Below are 14,995 nucleotides of genomic sequence, written 5' to 3'. Positions count from 1 at the left end.
CAGATCATTATACCAGTCAATTCTTGACTGGAGTTGGTGGCTACGCTGGTAAGCTCTTTGAACTTGGTCTTGTTACCCGTTCAACATGTCCATGTGGCGGAGAAATACAGGATGCAAACCACATCCTCTGGGAATGTCCCAAAATGTCTACGGAAAGTAAAGAACTGCTCAAGTCGGTTCAATCAGCTGTTGGGCCCGTCGCCACAAAGGCCAATTTTATTGCATTTATTTAGAAAATTTGTGGCGTCATACTGTCAACGTGAAGATCTCTTCACTTAAAATATTCGGCAGTGTTGTAATAGCTTTAATTTGTTATTTAATACTATTTTTAATATTGCCTCTACGTGGTCAACTCTCTCATGGGTACCTTAACTTAAAGTCATGTAAATTCAGTCAAAGCACATTTTAGTGCATGGCGACATTAGTCTTGGGTTACTGCTCCTGAGACATTCTCAGTCATAAAAAAATTATGCTTCACACCAAACGTAGGGTCCCGAGATACGCCCGATTAAGACCGTGTGTGGTACGGGGCGGGTGTGGTTTGGTGGGGCCATTAACTTCAATGTTGGTAAGGATTTCCGTTGCCGAAAACAAAAGACTGTCTCGAATCAATTATCTAAGTAATTATTCTTAAATGGATCCATTATAATACATGTCTTTGACGCGAACATGTGCAAAGTTTAATTAATCGAATAGTTTCTTAAAAGATTATCAATTAATTATTATGTATTTAAATATTAAAACAGCCGTTCTAGTTAATGATGACATGCGGCAATAGTGTTTTCCTTTTTTGAAAAAAAAATCACAAAAATTATGTACAGAAAACAGCATTCGTTGATATTTTAATGATATCAGGTGTTAAAAATTAAATATCGAAATTATTTATGTTAAGTGTATGTTAAATTATTTAAAAAAACCAAAAATTCTTACTGCAAAAGTCGCATAGACCGCCGTAAAAGAAGATAATCGAAATATAGGCTGACCATGGTATTATCTAAGACCAATACGGGAAGATACTAATGATTGTAGTACAAGTACAAGTAGAATGGTGATAAAGTTATTAATTTGATTTTCGATTGTAAATTCTATAAAACTGTTTGCAAATTTTGTAAACGATGTCTCGTTCTCAAATGATCATCTTTCGTTTTTAACATTTAGGTCAACCAACAGGATTAATCATGAACGTATAAGCACAATATGCGAAATAAAATAAAATAATAATTATTGATATTCTAACTGAGGGTTGGAGCGGAGCCTTTTTTGAGTTGCTCGGCTCTGGGACTTAATACTTGCTCCAACTCCGCTCCAGGATCTGCTCCGTTTCAGGTAAAAAGGTTTTATAATGTATACAAAAGATATAAAAATAAGTAGTTTTGAAATAAGGGTGTTTGTCCTTTTCATTATTAATTCCATTAAACAAAATTTCCAACAGCAAATCGTCTTTCATTATCTGCTTTTTCTGTAAAAAAAATGAGGTTATTTATTACTTGGTAGTGTTGACGCATTTCAAATAATTCCAGTGTTGCAAAGTGTCAAATATAATATTTTCATTGGATTTTCGCACAAAAATTGAATAATAAAATAAATCCGGAGCAGTCGAGTACTAAAATTTTTCGGTGATCCTGCTCCAGGTAGAACCTTATTGCTCCACTGCTCTGTGCTTCTGCTCCGAGCTCCGCTCCAACGCTCTGCTGATAACAGACGGATACAGAAAGCATAATTAAATCAAACAATACAAATATTTCAGAGACCTATTAAAAAGTATTGAAAGAGAACACCCACAATGGTCGAACGGTTACTGCGTCAGCTTATATTGTCGTGGGTCCCAGGCTCGAATCCTGGGTCTGGAAAATACACATAATATATTGTTTTTCAAATTGTTGACGGTCAGAGTATGAACCTAAATGTTTGAGCTAGTGGCTAACACCTATTTCTCGTTAAAACAAAACAATATGTTTATACAACCTGCATTATGTGGAGGCTCATATGAATAAAAGAGAAATAATAACAAGATAAATAGAACTTTTCCTATACCACGTTTTTAAATTTTCTGTTGAATCATATAAACTTGACAATTCTATGTATTAATAAATACTTTTTTTTTGTACTTGATAGAAATACTGAATAAATATAGAATATTAAAATGTCATTTTGACATGTCATATTGATTTCCATAGTAACGCACGTATATATTAATAATTTAGTTGCTAGGACCCCCTTAGCAGCCAATAATAATAACTTTCCATACAAAACAGAATTAACTGAAAATGAATTCAATTCTGGTTACAAATGGCTAAAAGTATTAAAAGAATGCACTGTCGTCGTATTCTGATATATTCTAAAAGTTTCAAATGCCTAGCTATTCGGGAAGCTAGTTAAAAATTGATTGCAAGATTTGTACTGGACAAACAAGAAAATGAGCTAATAAAAACGTGGTAAAATACCTATACACATACGCACAACTCTTAAAAATATAGTCATTGAATGCAATATTATAATCACACATAAAATGAGTGAACATTACAAAATTTTAATTAATAATTAAGACGCTCACAGACAACGGTTCAACAATGCACCCAGGGTCCCAGGATAACATTTAGTAATAGTTAGATTTTAATAAAAAAAATAATGTTCCACAGAACATGGATAGTATGGCTATACTAACAATGATGATCACCTTGAAATATAAAAATAAAAACAGCAAATTGTTATAAAAAATATTTTGAACATAACTATTACTCGTATTCAATGATAATTGTTGACATTACATCCTGGAGATAACAATTCAGTTTATTTATTGAACATTTTAACGCTTCAAAATAGTTTTTCTGTTCATTTATTGATGACACATTGGTGTATTTTTCCAGGAAAATCATCAAGAGTGAGCCAACGTGTGGATTCTATCTCCGTCCGTTGGGAATATCTTGGTTGCTTTCCAGTACGGTATACCAAGTATACGGTAGTCATTGGTAGCTCTATCTGGCCAGAGAGTTTTTGGTCTATCTCTTCTCTCCGACCTATTTGACCCCGTTTCCTAGTTCATTATTGTTTATATGATGCACATAAGCTAGCTAGCGGAGTCTCCTAATATTGATTGATTAAACTAGCCTTAAATATCTGAGGGTGCATTGGAGATAATTTAAGATGCAAAGAGAGCTTACTATTATTGAAGTTAATGGCCCCACCAAACCACACTCGTCCCGCACCACACCCGGTTTTAATCGGGCGTATCACGTAATCTTACGTTAAATGTGAAGCAGAATCAAAAAATGTGCTTTGACTGAATTAAGATGTCAAAGTTAAGGTACCCATGGGAGAGATGAGCACGTAGAGGCAATATTAAAAATTGTAGTAAATAACAAATTAAAGTTAATACAAAACTGCCGAACATTCTAAGTGAAGAGATCTTCATGTTGGCAGTATGATGCCGCAAATTTTCTAAATGCATTTAGAAAATTATTGCATTTAGCTTATTATCATAAGAAAAATGATTGGAGCAACATTCAACTTGATGTGGAAATTCTGGGATTCACGACTAGGGAATCCAATCCCGAGCCAAAGTTCTGATCCCGGGATTTCGGGATTACAATTTGACAATCCCGGGATCCCAGGACTGGTCCCGGGATTGGCATTTTTTTCCATTGTTAATATAAAAAAATTATATTCACAAACAACATTGATAAAATCGGTCAAAAATAAATCTAGTATAATTTATACTATTTAAGACATTTATTGTTAATATTGTATATCTATGTTCAATCTTGGAAATACATAAGTGTAATGGAGTAAATAAATATTGTAATATAAATAATAATGTGAATTTAATATGAGATTGCTGTTTCTGATAGACTATAATATGATAAGACTTAATGAATGGATTAGCGAGATTTAAAATAGTAAAGTAAATAATCATGCCGTACTTATGGCCTTTCCGCTTCATAAATCTAATTAGTCAGCCAAATATGAAACTGCCGTAAAACGTATGAGATCATGGTGGAATTACTTTGTTAAAAGTGCGAAGCATTCTTTTTTTCAATCTTTCTCATTTTCAATAATTTATGTGAAAAAATAAAATAAATCGGCAACTTACACATGGGGATAAATCAAACTTTATTCAAACTCAGTTTATTTCTAATGTAGTTATTTTTTATTATAATTATTTTTTTCTGTTATATTTTTGCTTTTATTTTATGTTTCATAAAAATTTATAAAAAAATCAATCCTGAAATCCCGGGATTATATTTATCAATCCCGGGATTCATAGGTATCGAAAATAGCTCGGGATCCCGAGATTGGAATCCCTATGCACGACTGTACATACTCAAGTAAAATCAAACGCCGCCTATTTCAAGCTTGAATTCTGACAGCGCTGTTTACAGTAGCAAGTCATGAAACCTCCCGTAGGATCAGAGCAATTAATTGTATACTGAGGTTCGAGAATAGATATTTGTGGTAGATTTTAGATTTGCAGTGGTATACATCCAGGAGTAAAGAGGAGATAAGATAGCGCTCCAAGCAGACTTTCATCACGATGGGGGTGAAGAGAAGACGTTAGAAATGGTTCAGTCACAAGCTGCGGATGCCTAAATATAACTTAAACCAGATTTGCATATTCTTCAGGCCAACCGGATTCCAGAGCTCTGGTAAGCCGCTGAATACCATACAAAGAGTGTATTGGTAGGTGATTTTAAGGGATTCTGGTTCTGGAATATGACCTAGAAAGATGCAAGAAGACTGGCGAGCGAAAGAGATTCTCGGATACGCTGTTTTGTATTCATATTCACCAACTGAGGAGCAGACAACGTTAAAGAAGAAGAGACAATATTTATACATGCCATAGAGGTTCTTACAATTGTTGACGTTCTTGATTGGCTCATAAATGTATTTAGTACTGGATATTTTTTTTAAAGAAAGAATTATCGTCCAGGTTTCCGAGGTAATTAATATGTACGCGGTATGGATAATCGAGTCGATAATAAGAGTCGTTCCTAACTCTAAGACTAATAAAATAATTTTGTTTTTTTGGTAAGTATCTTAACTAGCGCGTTGATAATATAATTATTTAAGTTTTGGTGTGAAGTGTGTGTGGAGATGAGGATTGATGAGCCGAATATGAAGAGTTGCTGGTGGAGATGGCGAGTTTATTCCCGAATCGACAAGTGCCGTTTATATAGGTACGATAAAGACAATAATATAAAATATACAAACCAGTGAGATATATAAACCGAGGCTTGGTGATACTGAATGACTGTTACACGATCTATATAAAAACGGAGTGAGATATTCATTCAATTCTGATGTCATATTTATTGAAACCCTCATGATTGAATAATGCTGACACTGCGTATCCCATGCCTTCGATGAGAAATGCATTTTAACATAATACATATTACCGAGGTAATAGGTCTTATTTGCAATTATTGGTAATTAGATTCATGGGAAATTTGTATGCTAAAAATATATGTAGATACTAAAGCGTTTTATTTTCGCCGTCAACAGTTCTTACCTATACGCTGACGGCCTGTGAAAAAATGTATATAAAAATAATTAAATTAATTTCCGCGATAGATTAGTGTGTCACGCATTTTCTTGACAATATTTTTTATCACAAAACTCGCTGATCGCCACAAAGTTTTTCTTCGGCCGTACATAGAAGCCACATATTACGACAATTATGAATATGTATTTAATTGGCAGTTAAAATGAGTTGCCATGTGCATGAAACTGTGAAATTTTGTATCATGTATCTAATCTTCTTTGACCGAAGCTACTGGTTGAGGATGATCATTCTACTTTTGATTGAAATTTATGTCTAGAAAATCTTTATTGTCGTTATTTTCCATAACGAGATTTCATAGTCGTATGTATCTACTGACTGTTTTCAGAGACCGACCTGTAAATTAATATGTTACTAAGCCAATTCGATGTCAATCGAACGGGTTCAATTCAATATAATATTCAAATATATTTATTTAGACAACACGGATATAATTAATTATCTGTTAAAGACGTTTACTGGATAACATAAAAATATATTCGTTTTAGCGTCACTCATTGTTGAGGATCGTAGCCTCTTTTGGAAGTCGTAGTTATGTCACTGTAGCGATCCTTGTGCTTACTCTGCCGTTAATATTATAGATCCAGGTGTGTGCGATGCGTCAATGGCAGGATAGGGCTTGGTCGATCAGACCATAGCCCATAAGAATTGAGTCGTGATAATTTCAAATCAAATTTCATCTCAAATGGAATATACAATACTTAAACAATACTTAAATCAATTGAATAAATTTGCTTATGCAGAGTTATATGTAGATATATACTAGGCCAGGGTTGGCGAACCTTTTTACATACGCGTGCCAAAATTTCCCAAATATTATTTTTCGACTGTCTGACGTGCCGAGCAGTTTTTCATGGGAAAAATAGTTTTTAAGAAATGTTCTAGATACCACTCATAGAAGATAGCATACATACAGATGTATCTTTTTCTTCTTCTTAGATGGCGCTATACCTCAATTTTTTTTCCAGTTCCTGATTTTTAGCAGCTGGTTGGCATCTTTTGTAACGTTATCACCCCATCGTGTGCGTGGCTTTCCCACTGGTCTTTTCCTCCATGTGTTTCCTTCGAGGATCACCTTTTTCAATTACGCCATTCATTTCGGTCCACCAATTTTGACTGCCAGAATTATTACTACTAGCTCCACCAAGGGTTTGTTTCTTATTTGGTGCAGCCATTTTTGTGGATAGAAATGAAATTGTCTGTAATGTATAAATTAGCTCGGTTCTTTACGCACAAATTGACAATAGAATTGGTCCGATCAGATGAGGAATTATATCGCCACGGTAGTCTCAAGCATTGTAAAGCGAGTTCGCTAAGTTCAAAAGAGGTTCGCAGCGCGGCTTACCCTCCGCCTGATGAAGTTACTGCAATAATAATATTATACCTATATTATAATATAATATGACGCATAAATATTTAATTTATATAAAACGTAATGCGTATTCTTGAAGAGTATTGCCTGCTATTTTTATACAATGCTATCAGTCAATTATTATAATTATAGGTATTTTTTTCTCTTCAAACGCGTGCCATGCAAAATCATCGTGCCATAGGTTCGCCACCACTGTACTAGGCTTTAAAAACTTAATTATGACCTTGCAACTGACTCTAAGTTGGAAAAGCTGTCTGATTCCTCTGAAGACGGCACTATTCGCCTTTCTGTCGGATATAATATTCGCCACTTGATTTGCATTTTCATTTATTTTTACCAATCGAATTGTTAACTGATAACTATTTTAATTTAATTGTTTAACCGGTGTGTGGTTGAATAGGCTTTGTTTATGTATAGAAAGTAATGTATTCTGAATACGACATTGCGATCATATTTATAGTTGGTGTTTTTCCAAAATTTTAATCCAAAATTATTACCGGTTTTTGTCGATAAATTCATAAATAAAATAAAAAAAAATCTGAACAATATTATATTATTATACCTAATATGCAATACATTATGTCGTTTTTTTCAAACATTATAACGCATGGAAGCGAATCATGGACATTCCAAGATCCTCCGATGGATATACAGACCCTCGAGGAGTGAGAAATGGGGAATAAAGAATAGTTATAGGTACACCACATGATGGCCCCTTCAAGGGGGGGGGGGGGGGGGAGGAGGGCTGACAGGGCTCTAGCCTGGGGGCCCGGCGTGGCGGGTAGTCCAGATAACTGAGATAAACATACATCACAAATTTGCTATAATAGTAAAACATGTCGCCTGCGGGCGCTACTTTGCTTCTTGACCATTAAGTTTGTATAATATTACGTGACAATGCAATATAATTTTTGATTCTTGTCTGTCAATACTTAACAACTCCACAGTTAAAGATAATGAATCAAAAATACAAAAATTGCTAATAATACACTTAATTTTAACTTAAGCACCATTTAGAAACATCACTGCCAGCACCTAGCGATAGGTAGGGGGGCCGGCTAAAGAACCTAGCCTGAGGGCCCGCTTCAAGATGTGGGGGCCATGCACCACATATACCAGAATTTAACCATTTTTGTAGATCACGTCAGGTTGAACCGGACATGTCTGGTTCTCGTTGGGAACCCAGGAGGAAGAAAGTCAGTCGGGTGTGAAAAAATCTATATCTCGAAAAATTTCTTCATTTTTATTTGCAAGCCTTGTGGAAGACGCTGCGGGTAAAAAATATATACTCAGATACATGGTTCGTCGTGCACATATTTAAGTAATGAGGATTGTATTAGTACAAGTGAGATATAAGTAAAACATACATTATTTGAAAAAACTTCAGATATATAATTACCTAGCAGGTACTAAAAATAATCTTAAATAACTTAGTACCATTATGGAATTTGATAAGCGCTTCTATAGATATATATTATACTACTAGTTAGTTTTGTCGTTTTTTGATAGGACGCACGTGACTCAATTGGTAAAGCATATTGACTCCATCCGGTATCCAGTCGGTGGCAGGTTCGAGTCCAGGGAACTGAAAATTAATGGGAACTGAAATACCTAACGGGTGTGGAGTAACAGGCAACCAATATCGAATGTGCAAGAATATGGCATAAACTTAAACACGTGTTAAGAATACACTTTTACTTCGTTCTGACAACAGCGCTTGGTTTATGCACTGACGCTTATTCAATATTGGTGTATTTGAAGGTTGCAACACACACTATTGCACGTCTATAATGTGAAGTTCATTTTCGTAGGACACGCACGCATTCAAAACAATGCGTCAAAATGTAGTGAAGTGGGGTATAGCCTACGGAAATTCTATTTATTAATCTGTTCTGTGTTCAAGTCCCACCGAATTTTTTTTTCTATTACCTAGGTATAAATCTGATGTGTTTTCTAATTATTATGTATGTTCAATAAAGAATGTTATACTCTGAAATCTTGAAAGTCGAATAAAGAAAAAAGTTTATATTAGTAAAACATGGGTGGGGTGGGGAACAGTTTTCACATTATCACATACATATTATTATTTACGCATGAGAAGGGTTTGGGGCAAACTACTGCTTTCTACGCAAAACTTTGAAAAAGGTTTAACGTCTATAATTGAATTACACTTTATGAACCTAAATTGTATGAAATGCGATATTTTCATATTTGGATTATATTTTACATTTCTTCCGTCAAAAGATTAAAAAACATTGACAAACACATTATATAAATATCAGTATTTTTATATATATATACTCGTAAGTAATGATTGATCATTCGGAAAGTAGACTTAATTTACAGAATGTTAGAAACAGTTCCCATATATGATAATTGATATATTATCGCATTTTTAATTTAGAAGTTGATCTTCTCATCTTGGTCACAGATGAAATTATATTTTTTAATCCTCGGCTCATCATAGTGATTAGCATATTAATTGATTCCGACAAAATTTTTCCACCATCTAGCGATTTTTTGAAGAACATACTCGTACATAATGTAACGGCATACTTATTGAAATATTGAAAAAAAAAACAAATATCATTTTAGTTCATTTTGGAAAGCATAGAGGTTCTAAAATATCTAGCCTTACCTGATCAAGGATTTGTTAGTAGAACATTATTGTTTAAACGATCAAAAAAACGCTGGTTTTAGAAAAATATTCCTCTTTGAAGCCAATAGATGTCGCCAAAACGTCTAAACCGGAAAAAAAACTTTGGTGTTGAACAAATTTGGACATCAATAATACCCCTCCTAGATGTACGAAATTATTGACAGTTGATTGTTTATACTTTTTAGGATGTTCTTACAATTTTCACTGAAAGCACTTTCAAGCCCTTTCTAAATTATTGTTATAGAAATCGGCTTTTGTATTTTAACTCAAAGTATTAACAATTTACTTAATTACTAACCGATGTTAGGATTAGGGATTGCAATACCGGTATTCAATTATTAATTGCTACCAAAATACCGGGTTCAAAAATTAAAAAATACCGGTTTTTTGGTATTAAGAAAGCATAATATACGTTTATGTTTTTCGAAATACCAAAATAACCACACTGATAAATCCATTCGGTATTGCAATTCCTAGTCAGGACCTCTCCAAATAATATGACACATATAGCTTAGCGGCCGGAACATGAGCGTGAATCTCAGAGAGGGCACTAAATAGACGAGATAATAAAGTTCGGTGGATGCGCGTGGCAGTAAAGAAATAGGGACCGAAAAGAGTGGCTAGAGCTAGGGGAGGTCTTCATTCAGCAGTGACTTGACGATGATGATGATGAGATATAGTTATTAGAAAATTTTTCTTCCCAAGTCGAATTTGCAATATGTAGTTCAATAATAACTATGATGCGATATCTATATCTCAATAAGTTCAGCTATCCAAATATGCATTCTATTGCTTTCAGCTTATTACCAAAAGGTTTCAAAATGTTATTACCTATTTTTTGGAAGATCTTTTTCGAATTCTACCTGGATTGGAATTTCTGATCTAGGGCTAAATATTTTGAACAACACATCATAAAATGCCTTCAGAATGGTGACTCCCTATATTTTTGAATAGAGGAGTATTTAAATAATTTAGAAAAATCAATAGTTTGATCGTGGTAAACATTCACCAATATTTTCACTTCACATCCGACTACTGAGGTTTTAGGTTACAATCAAATAGTGTGTAATGTGTATGTTAATGTACCTATGGGTAAAACGATACAGTAACATTATATTTCGCCGTGTATGTACCACTGATTCAATTATGGTGAAATCAGCCGCACAACGATATAAAGAAAACGAGAAGTGGACGAGAGCTTTTCCGACAATAGAGAGTGAAAAAAAAAGTTTCACTCCTGTCCCATGTAATCACCATGTCACACGCATTAATTTAAATTATGTTGTTACCTACCTCTAATATTGTAAAGGTGAAGTGTTACACGTTGCATTTCTTATCTTGTCCAAAGAAAGTGAAAACCCGCTTTAACGTTTATTTATTATAGATATTATTTTATTAAAGGGCAATTGGAATTTTTATTATACTCGCTACTGCGCTTGAATATCGTCACCTCAATACTACAACTTGATAACTCTGATTTGGTCATTGTTGGGAAAATTAAATTTAAACTTTACTTGATTAAAATAAATCTAAGCTTTAATTATTATTTAAAATAAAAATGTAAATTGCGCTCTTCTAATTGAGAACAATTAAATACGGTTCAATTGTATGAAAAAATATTATAGATAATATTATTTTATTTATGTAATACATTTATGGTTTTGTTTTAAAATTATCTAATATTTTCAAACACAAAATTAATACATTTCCCATTAACTTCTGACTTACCTAGTTGTATCATTTTGTAGAGAAGGAAATGTAGAATCATATTATTTAATAGTTATTTAAAAAAAACAGCGAAAATCTAGTTATCTAGTTGTAGTATTGAGTTGACGATTTTATAATACATTACAAGAAAGTGAATTGATATTATTTGACACTTACTGTGAATATTTTTTGAAATAAATATAAAATAAATTAAAATTATGATTTAACCATAAATATTTTCACTGCATTCTCTTCTAGGTTGTTCCCTCATGACTGAGAATCGTGAAGCCTTAAAATTCTGTCATCTTCTGAGTGAAGGCTGCCACAATCACTGCTAAGCTTTTAATTACTACATTTAAATAACACGTTAATTATATCTAATGGCCAACGACTCCAAACGCGCCAGTCGCGGTGTTAGCACTAAATGATTTAGAGAAAAGTTTATGAAGTAAGTATATTTTAATTACAACCATAACCATAAATAATTACAAGATAAAAAGAACTTTTTATATACGACGTTTTTCAATTTTCTGTTGAATCATATAAACTTGACTTGACTACCTTAAACGATCAAAAAATTTGTACTTGATAGAAATAATACTGAAATGTCATTTTGACATGTCATATTGATTTCCATAGTAACGCACGTAAATATTAATAATTTAGTCTCTAGGACCCCAGACCTCTTCTTCTCTCTTCTTTCTCGGCACTACATCCCGGGGCGGGATTTGGCCTCCTATACAATTGTCCTCCACACGCTCCTTTCCCTGGCTGCTCCTCTCCAGTCTCCAGCCCTCCCCATCTTTCTCCAGTCCTCTTCGAAACAGTCAGCCCACCTCTTCTTTGGTCTGCCCCTAGACCGTTTCCACTGTGGGATCCACTTGGTCATGATTTTTGGCGTCCTGTGCTCAGGCATTCTTTCAACGTGTCCAGCCTACCTTAGTCTTTGGGATCGACAGAATTTCACCACCGTTTCATGTTTTATTAACTCTTCTAACTCGTGGTTCATTTTTATCCTGTAACTTCCATTTTCCAATGTGGGCCCGAAATTTCTCCTGAGGATCTTTCTTTCGAATATGGCCAGTTTATGTTCTTCTCTTTGAATGAGGCACCATGTCTCACAGCCATAGGTAGCTACTGGTCGAATAACTGTTTTGTAGATAAGCAGTTTGCTATTTTTGCTTAGGATTTTCGAACTCAGTAGACCCTTACAGGCGTAGAAGCACTTATTAGCAGCTATGAGTCGTATGTTCACCTCTTCTGTTGTTTTATTGAGTGTGTTTAGGTTAGAGCCCAGGTACGTGAAGCTCTGAACCTCTTCCCATACCTGCTGCTCCACACAGATATTTTGAGGTGGACCCTGCTCTCGCGTGGATACAATGTATTTTGTTTTGCAGGCATTTATTTCTAATCCAAGCTTTTCCGCTTCCTTTTTCAATGTTGTGGCATGATCGATCAGTCTTTGTGTGGATCGGCTAGTTATGACTATGTCGTCAGCATAGGCGCGCACATCTGGGATGTGTTAGAGTTAACACAACCCCTTATGTCAACCTTACGGGCTATGGCCTCGAGAACCAGGTTGAACATCATGGTGGAGAGTGCGTCACCCTGCCTTACACCAGACTAAATCACAATATGGTCCGTTAGCTCATTTTGTATGTTTATGACGGCTTTTGACTCAGTTAGGGAGACATGTATCAGTCTTCCAAGCTTTGAGGGGATTCCTAGTAATTTTAGTGCATGCAACATTTTTTCTCTGTTGATACTGTCAAAAGCTTGTTTGAAGTCGATGAAGACATGATACAAAATCATATTATACTCATACGCCTTTTCCATACTTTGCCGCATCAGGTGAATATGATCAATGGTGGATCGATTGGGGCGGAATCCGCACTGGTATTCTCCCAAGATGCTCTCCGTATACCTTAGTAATCTTGCATATATAATACTGGAAAAAAATTGTACGCTGTGTTAAGGAGAGTGATACCTCTGTAGTTCTCACATTTAGTCTTATCCTCCTTTTTAAGTATAGGTACTATAATACCCATCTTCCATTCTTTGGGGAGTGTTTCCTTTTTCCATATATTGAGAATTAATTGGTACAGATGTTCTTCCAGCTTTGGTCCCCCTTTTTTGATTAATTCAGCAGCTATCATATCAACACCGGGAGCTTTATTATTTTTTAACCCCCTTAGTGCCTGCTTTACTTCATTCAGCGTAGGTTCTTCAATGATTTCTTCTGCTGTCTGATATACCATTTCATCGTCATGTTCTCCTTGTTCATTTCCAGCATGATTTAACAGTGAATAGAAATATTCTCTCCATCTTGCCATGATATTTTCTTTTTCAGTTAAATTTTTTCCATTTGAGTCTCGGCAAATGTTCATTCTGGGTTGGTTTGATTTCTATGTATGATCATACCCCAGATCCCTAGCAACTAATAATTGTGTCGAAATAACTTTTCATACAAAACAGAATTAACTGAAAATGAATTCAATTCTACTTAAAAATGGCTAAAAGCATTAAAAATGCATTGGCATCGTGTTCTGATATATTATAAAAGTTTCAAATGTCTAGTTAGTTGGGAAGTTAGTTAAGAATCGATTGCAAGATTTGTACTGGACAAATAAGAATACGAGCTAAGAAAAACGTTGTAAAAATAATATACATAATTTTAAAACACATTTTCTTTTCCAATTATTGAATTAACGTAATTTATTAAGTGCCTTAAGGTAAATACTACTAGTTAATTTCGTTGTAATTGCATAGAACAACGTGACTCAATTGGTAAAGCACATTGGCGTTGAATTCGATGGATGTAGATTTGAGTCCCGCCAGGCGTTTTATTTTTCTTTCAAATCTTTTTTCTAATTGGTATATTATCTGAGGTATTTTCATATTATGTATATATCTATATTCAATAAAAATGTGATTTATTCGTTGAATATAAAATAATATAATATACGTCATAATAGGACTTAAGGTTCAAATAGACTATATGACGATCGAGCACAGATATGCTAAAAGCGTTTTAGTGTCTATGATCAAATCTATGCCATTCCGACATATTATATGCTTCAAATACACTCTATGACGATCGGTCATATATATGTCGAAAAATCCGTTTCTTATGTTGGCGTCCTGTGTCACAGGGTGTCACAGAGTGTAAATACGATGTCATATCTGTCATACAATATGTATGTATAAATGTTGGAATGACATAGATTTGATCACAGACACTAAAACGCTCTTAGCATATTATATGTGCCTGATCGTCATATAGTCTATTTGAACCTATACATACATATTGTATGACAGCTATGACATCCTATTTATACTCTGTGACAACCTGTGACACAGGACGCCAACATAAGAAACGGGATTTTCAACATATATATGACCGATCGTCATAGAGTGTATTTGAAGCAGAAAGCATCCTTTGACGAATTTTTAGTTTATAACGTTTTTTTTATTGTAGATTTATCTTTGAAACACTTTAAAATGTAAATAATCAATATTTTTTCTCAAATTATTGTGGACTTCTTATTTTTCAGTAAGTTGTTTTTGGCAAGCATAGTATTCACCGTAATTCTGTTTCGTTATGTTGATATGTTATGATATGTTGATATGTGATAGTTAGGTATTAGTGTAATTATACTTTTGTTATACTTCAAATTCCACCAATCGAACGGCTATTGTT

This window comes from Rhyacophila brunnea, unplaced genomic scaffold (assembly GCF_057557595.1).
Source record: "Rhyacophila brunnea isolate RB1 unplaced genomic scaffold, BYU_Rbru_1.0 scaffold_24, whole genome shotgun sequence".
Classification (NCBI taxonomy): Eukaryota; Metazoa; Arthropoda; class Insecta; order Trichoptera; family Rhyacophilidae; genus Rhyacophila; species Rhyacophila brunnea.
Note: the sequence above shows the minus strand (reverse complement) of the source record.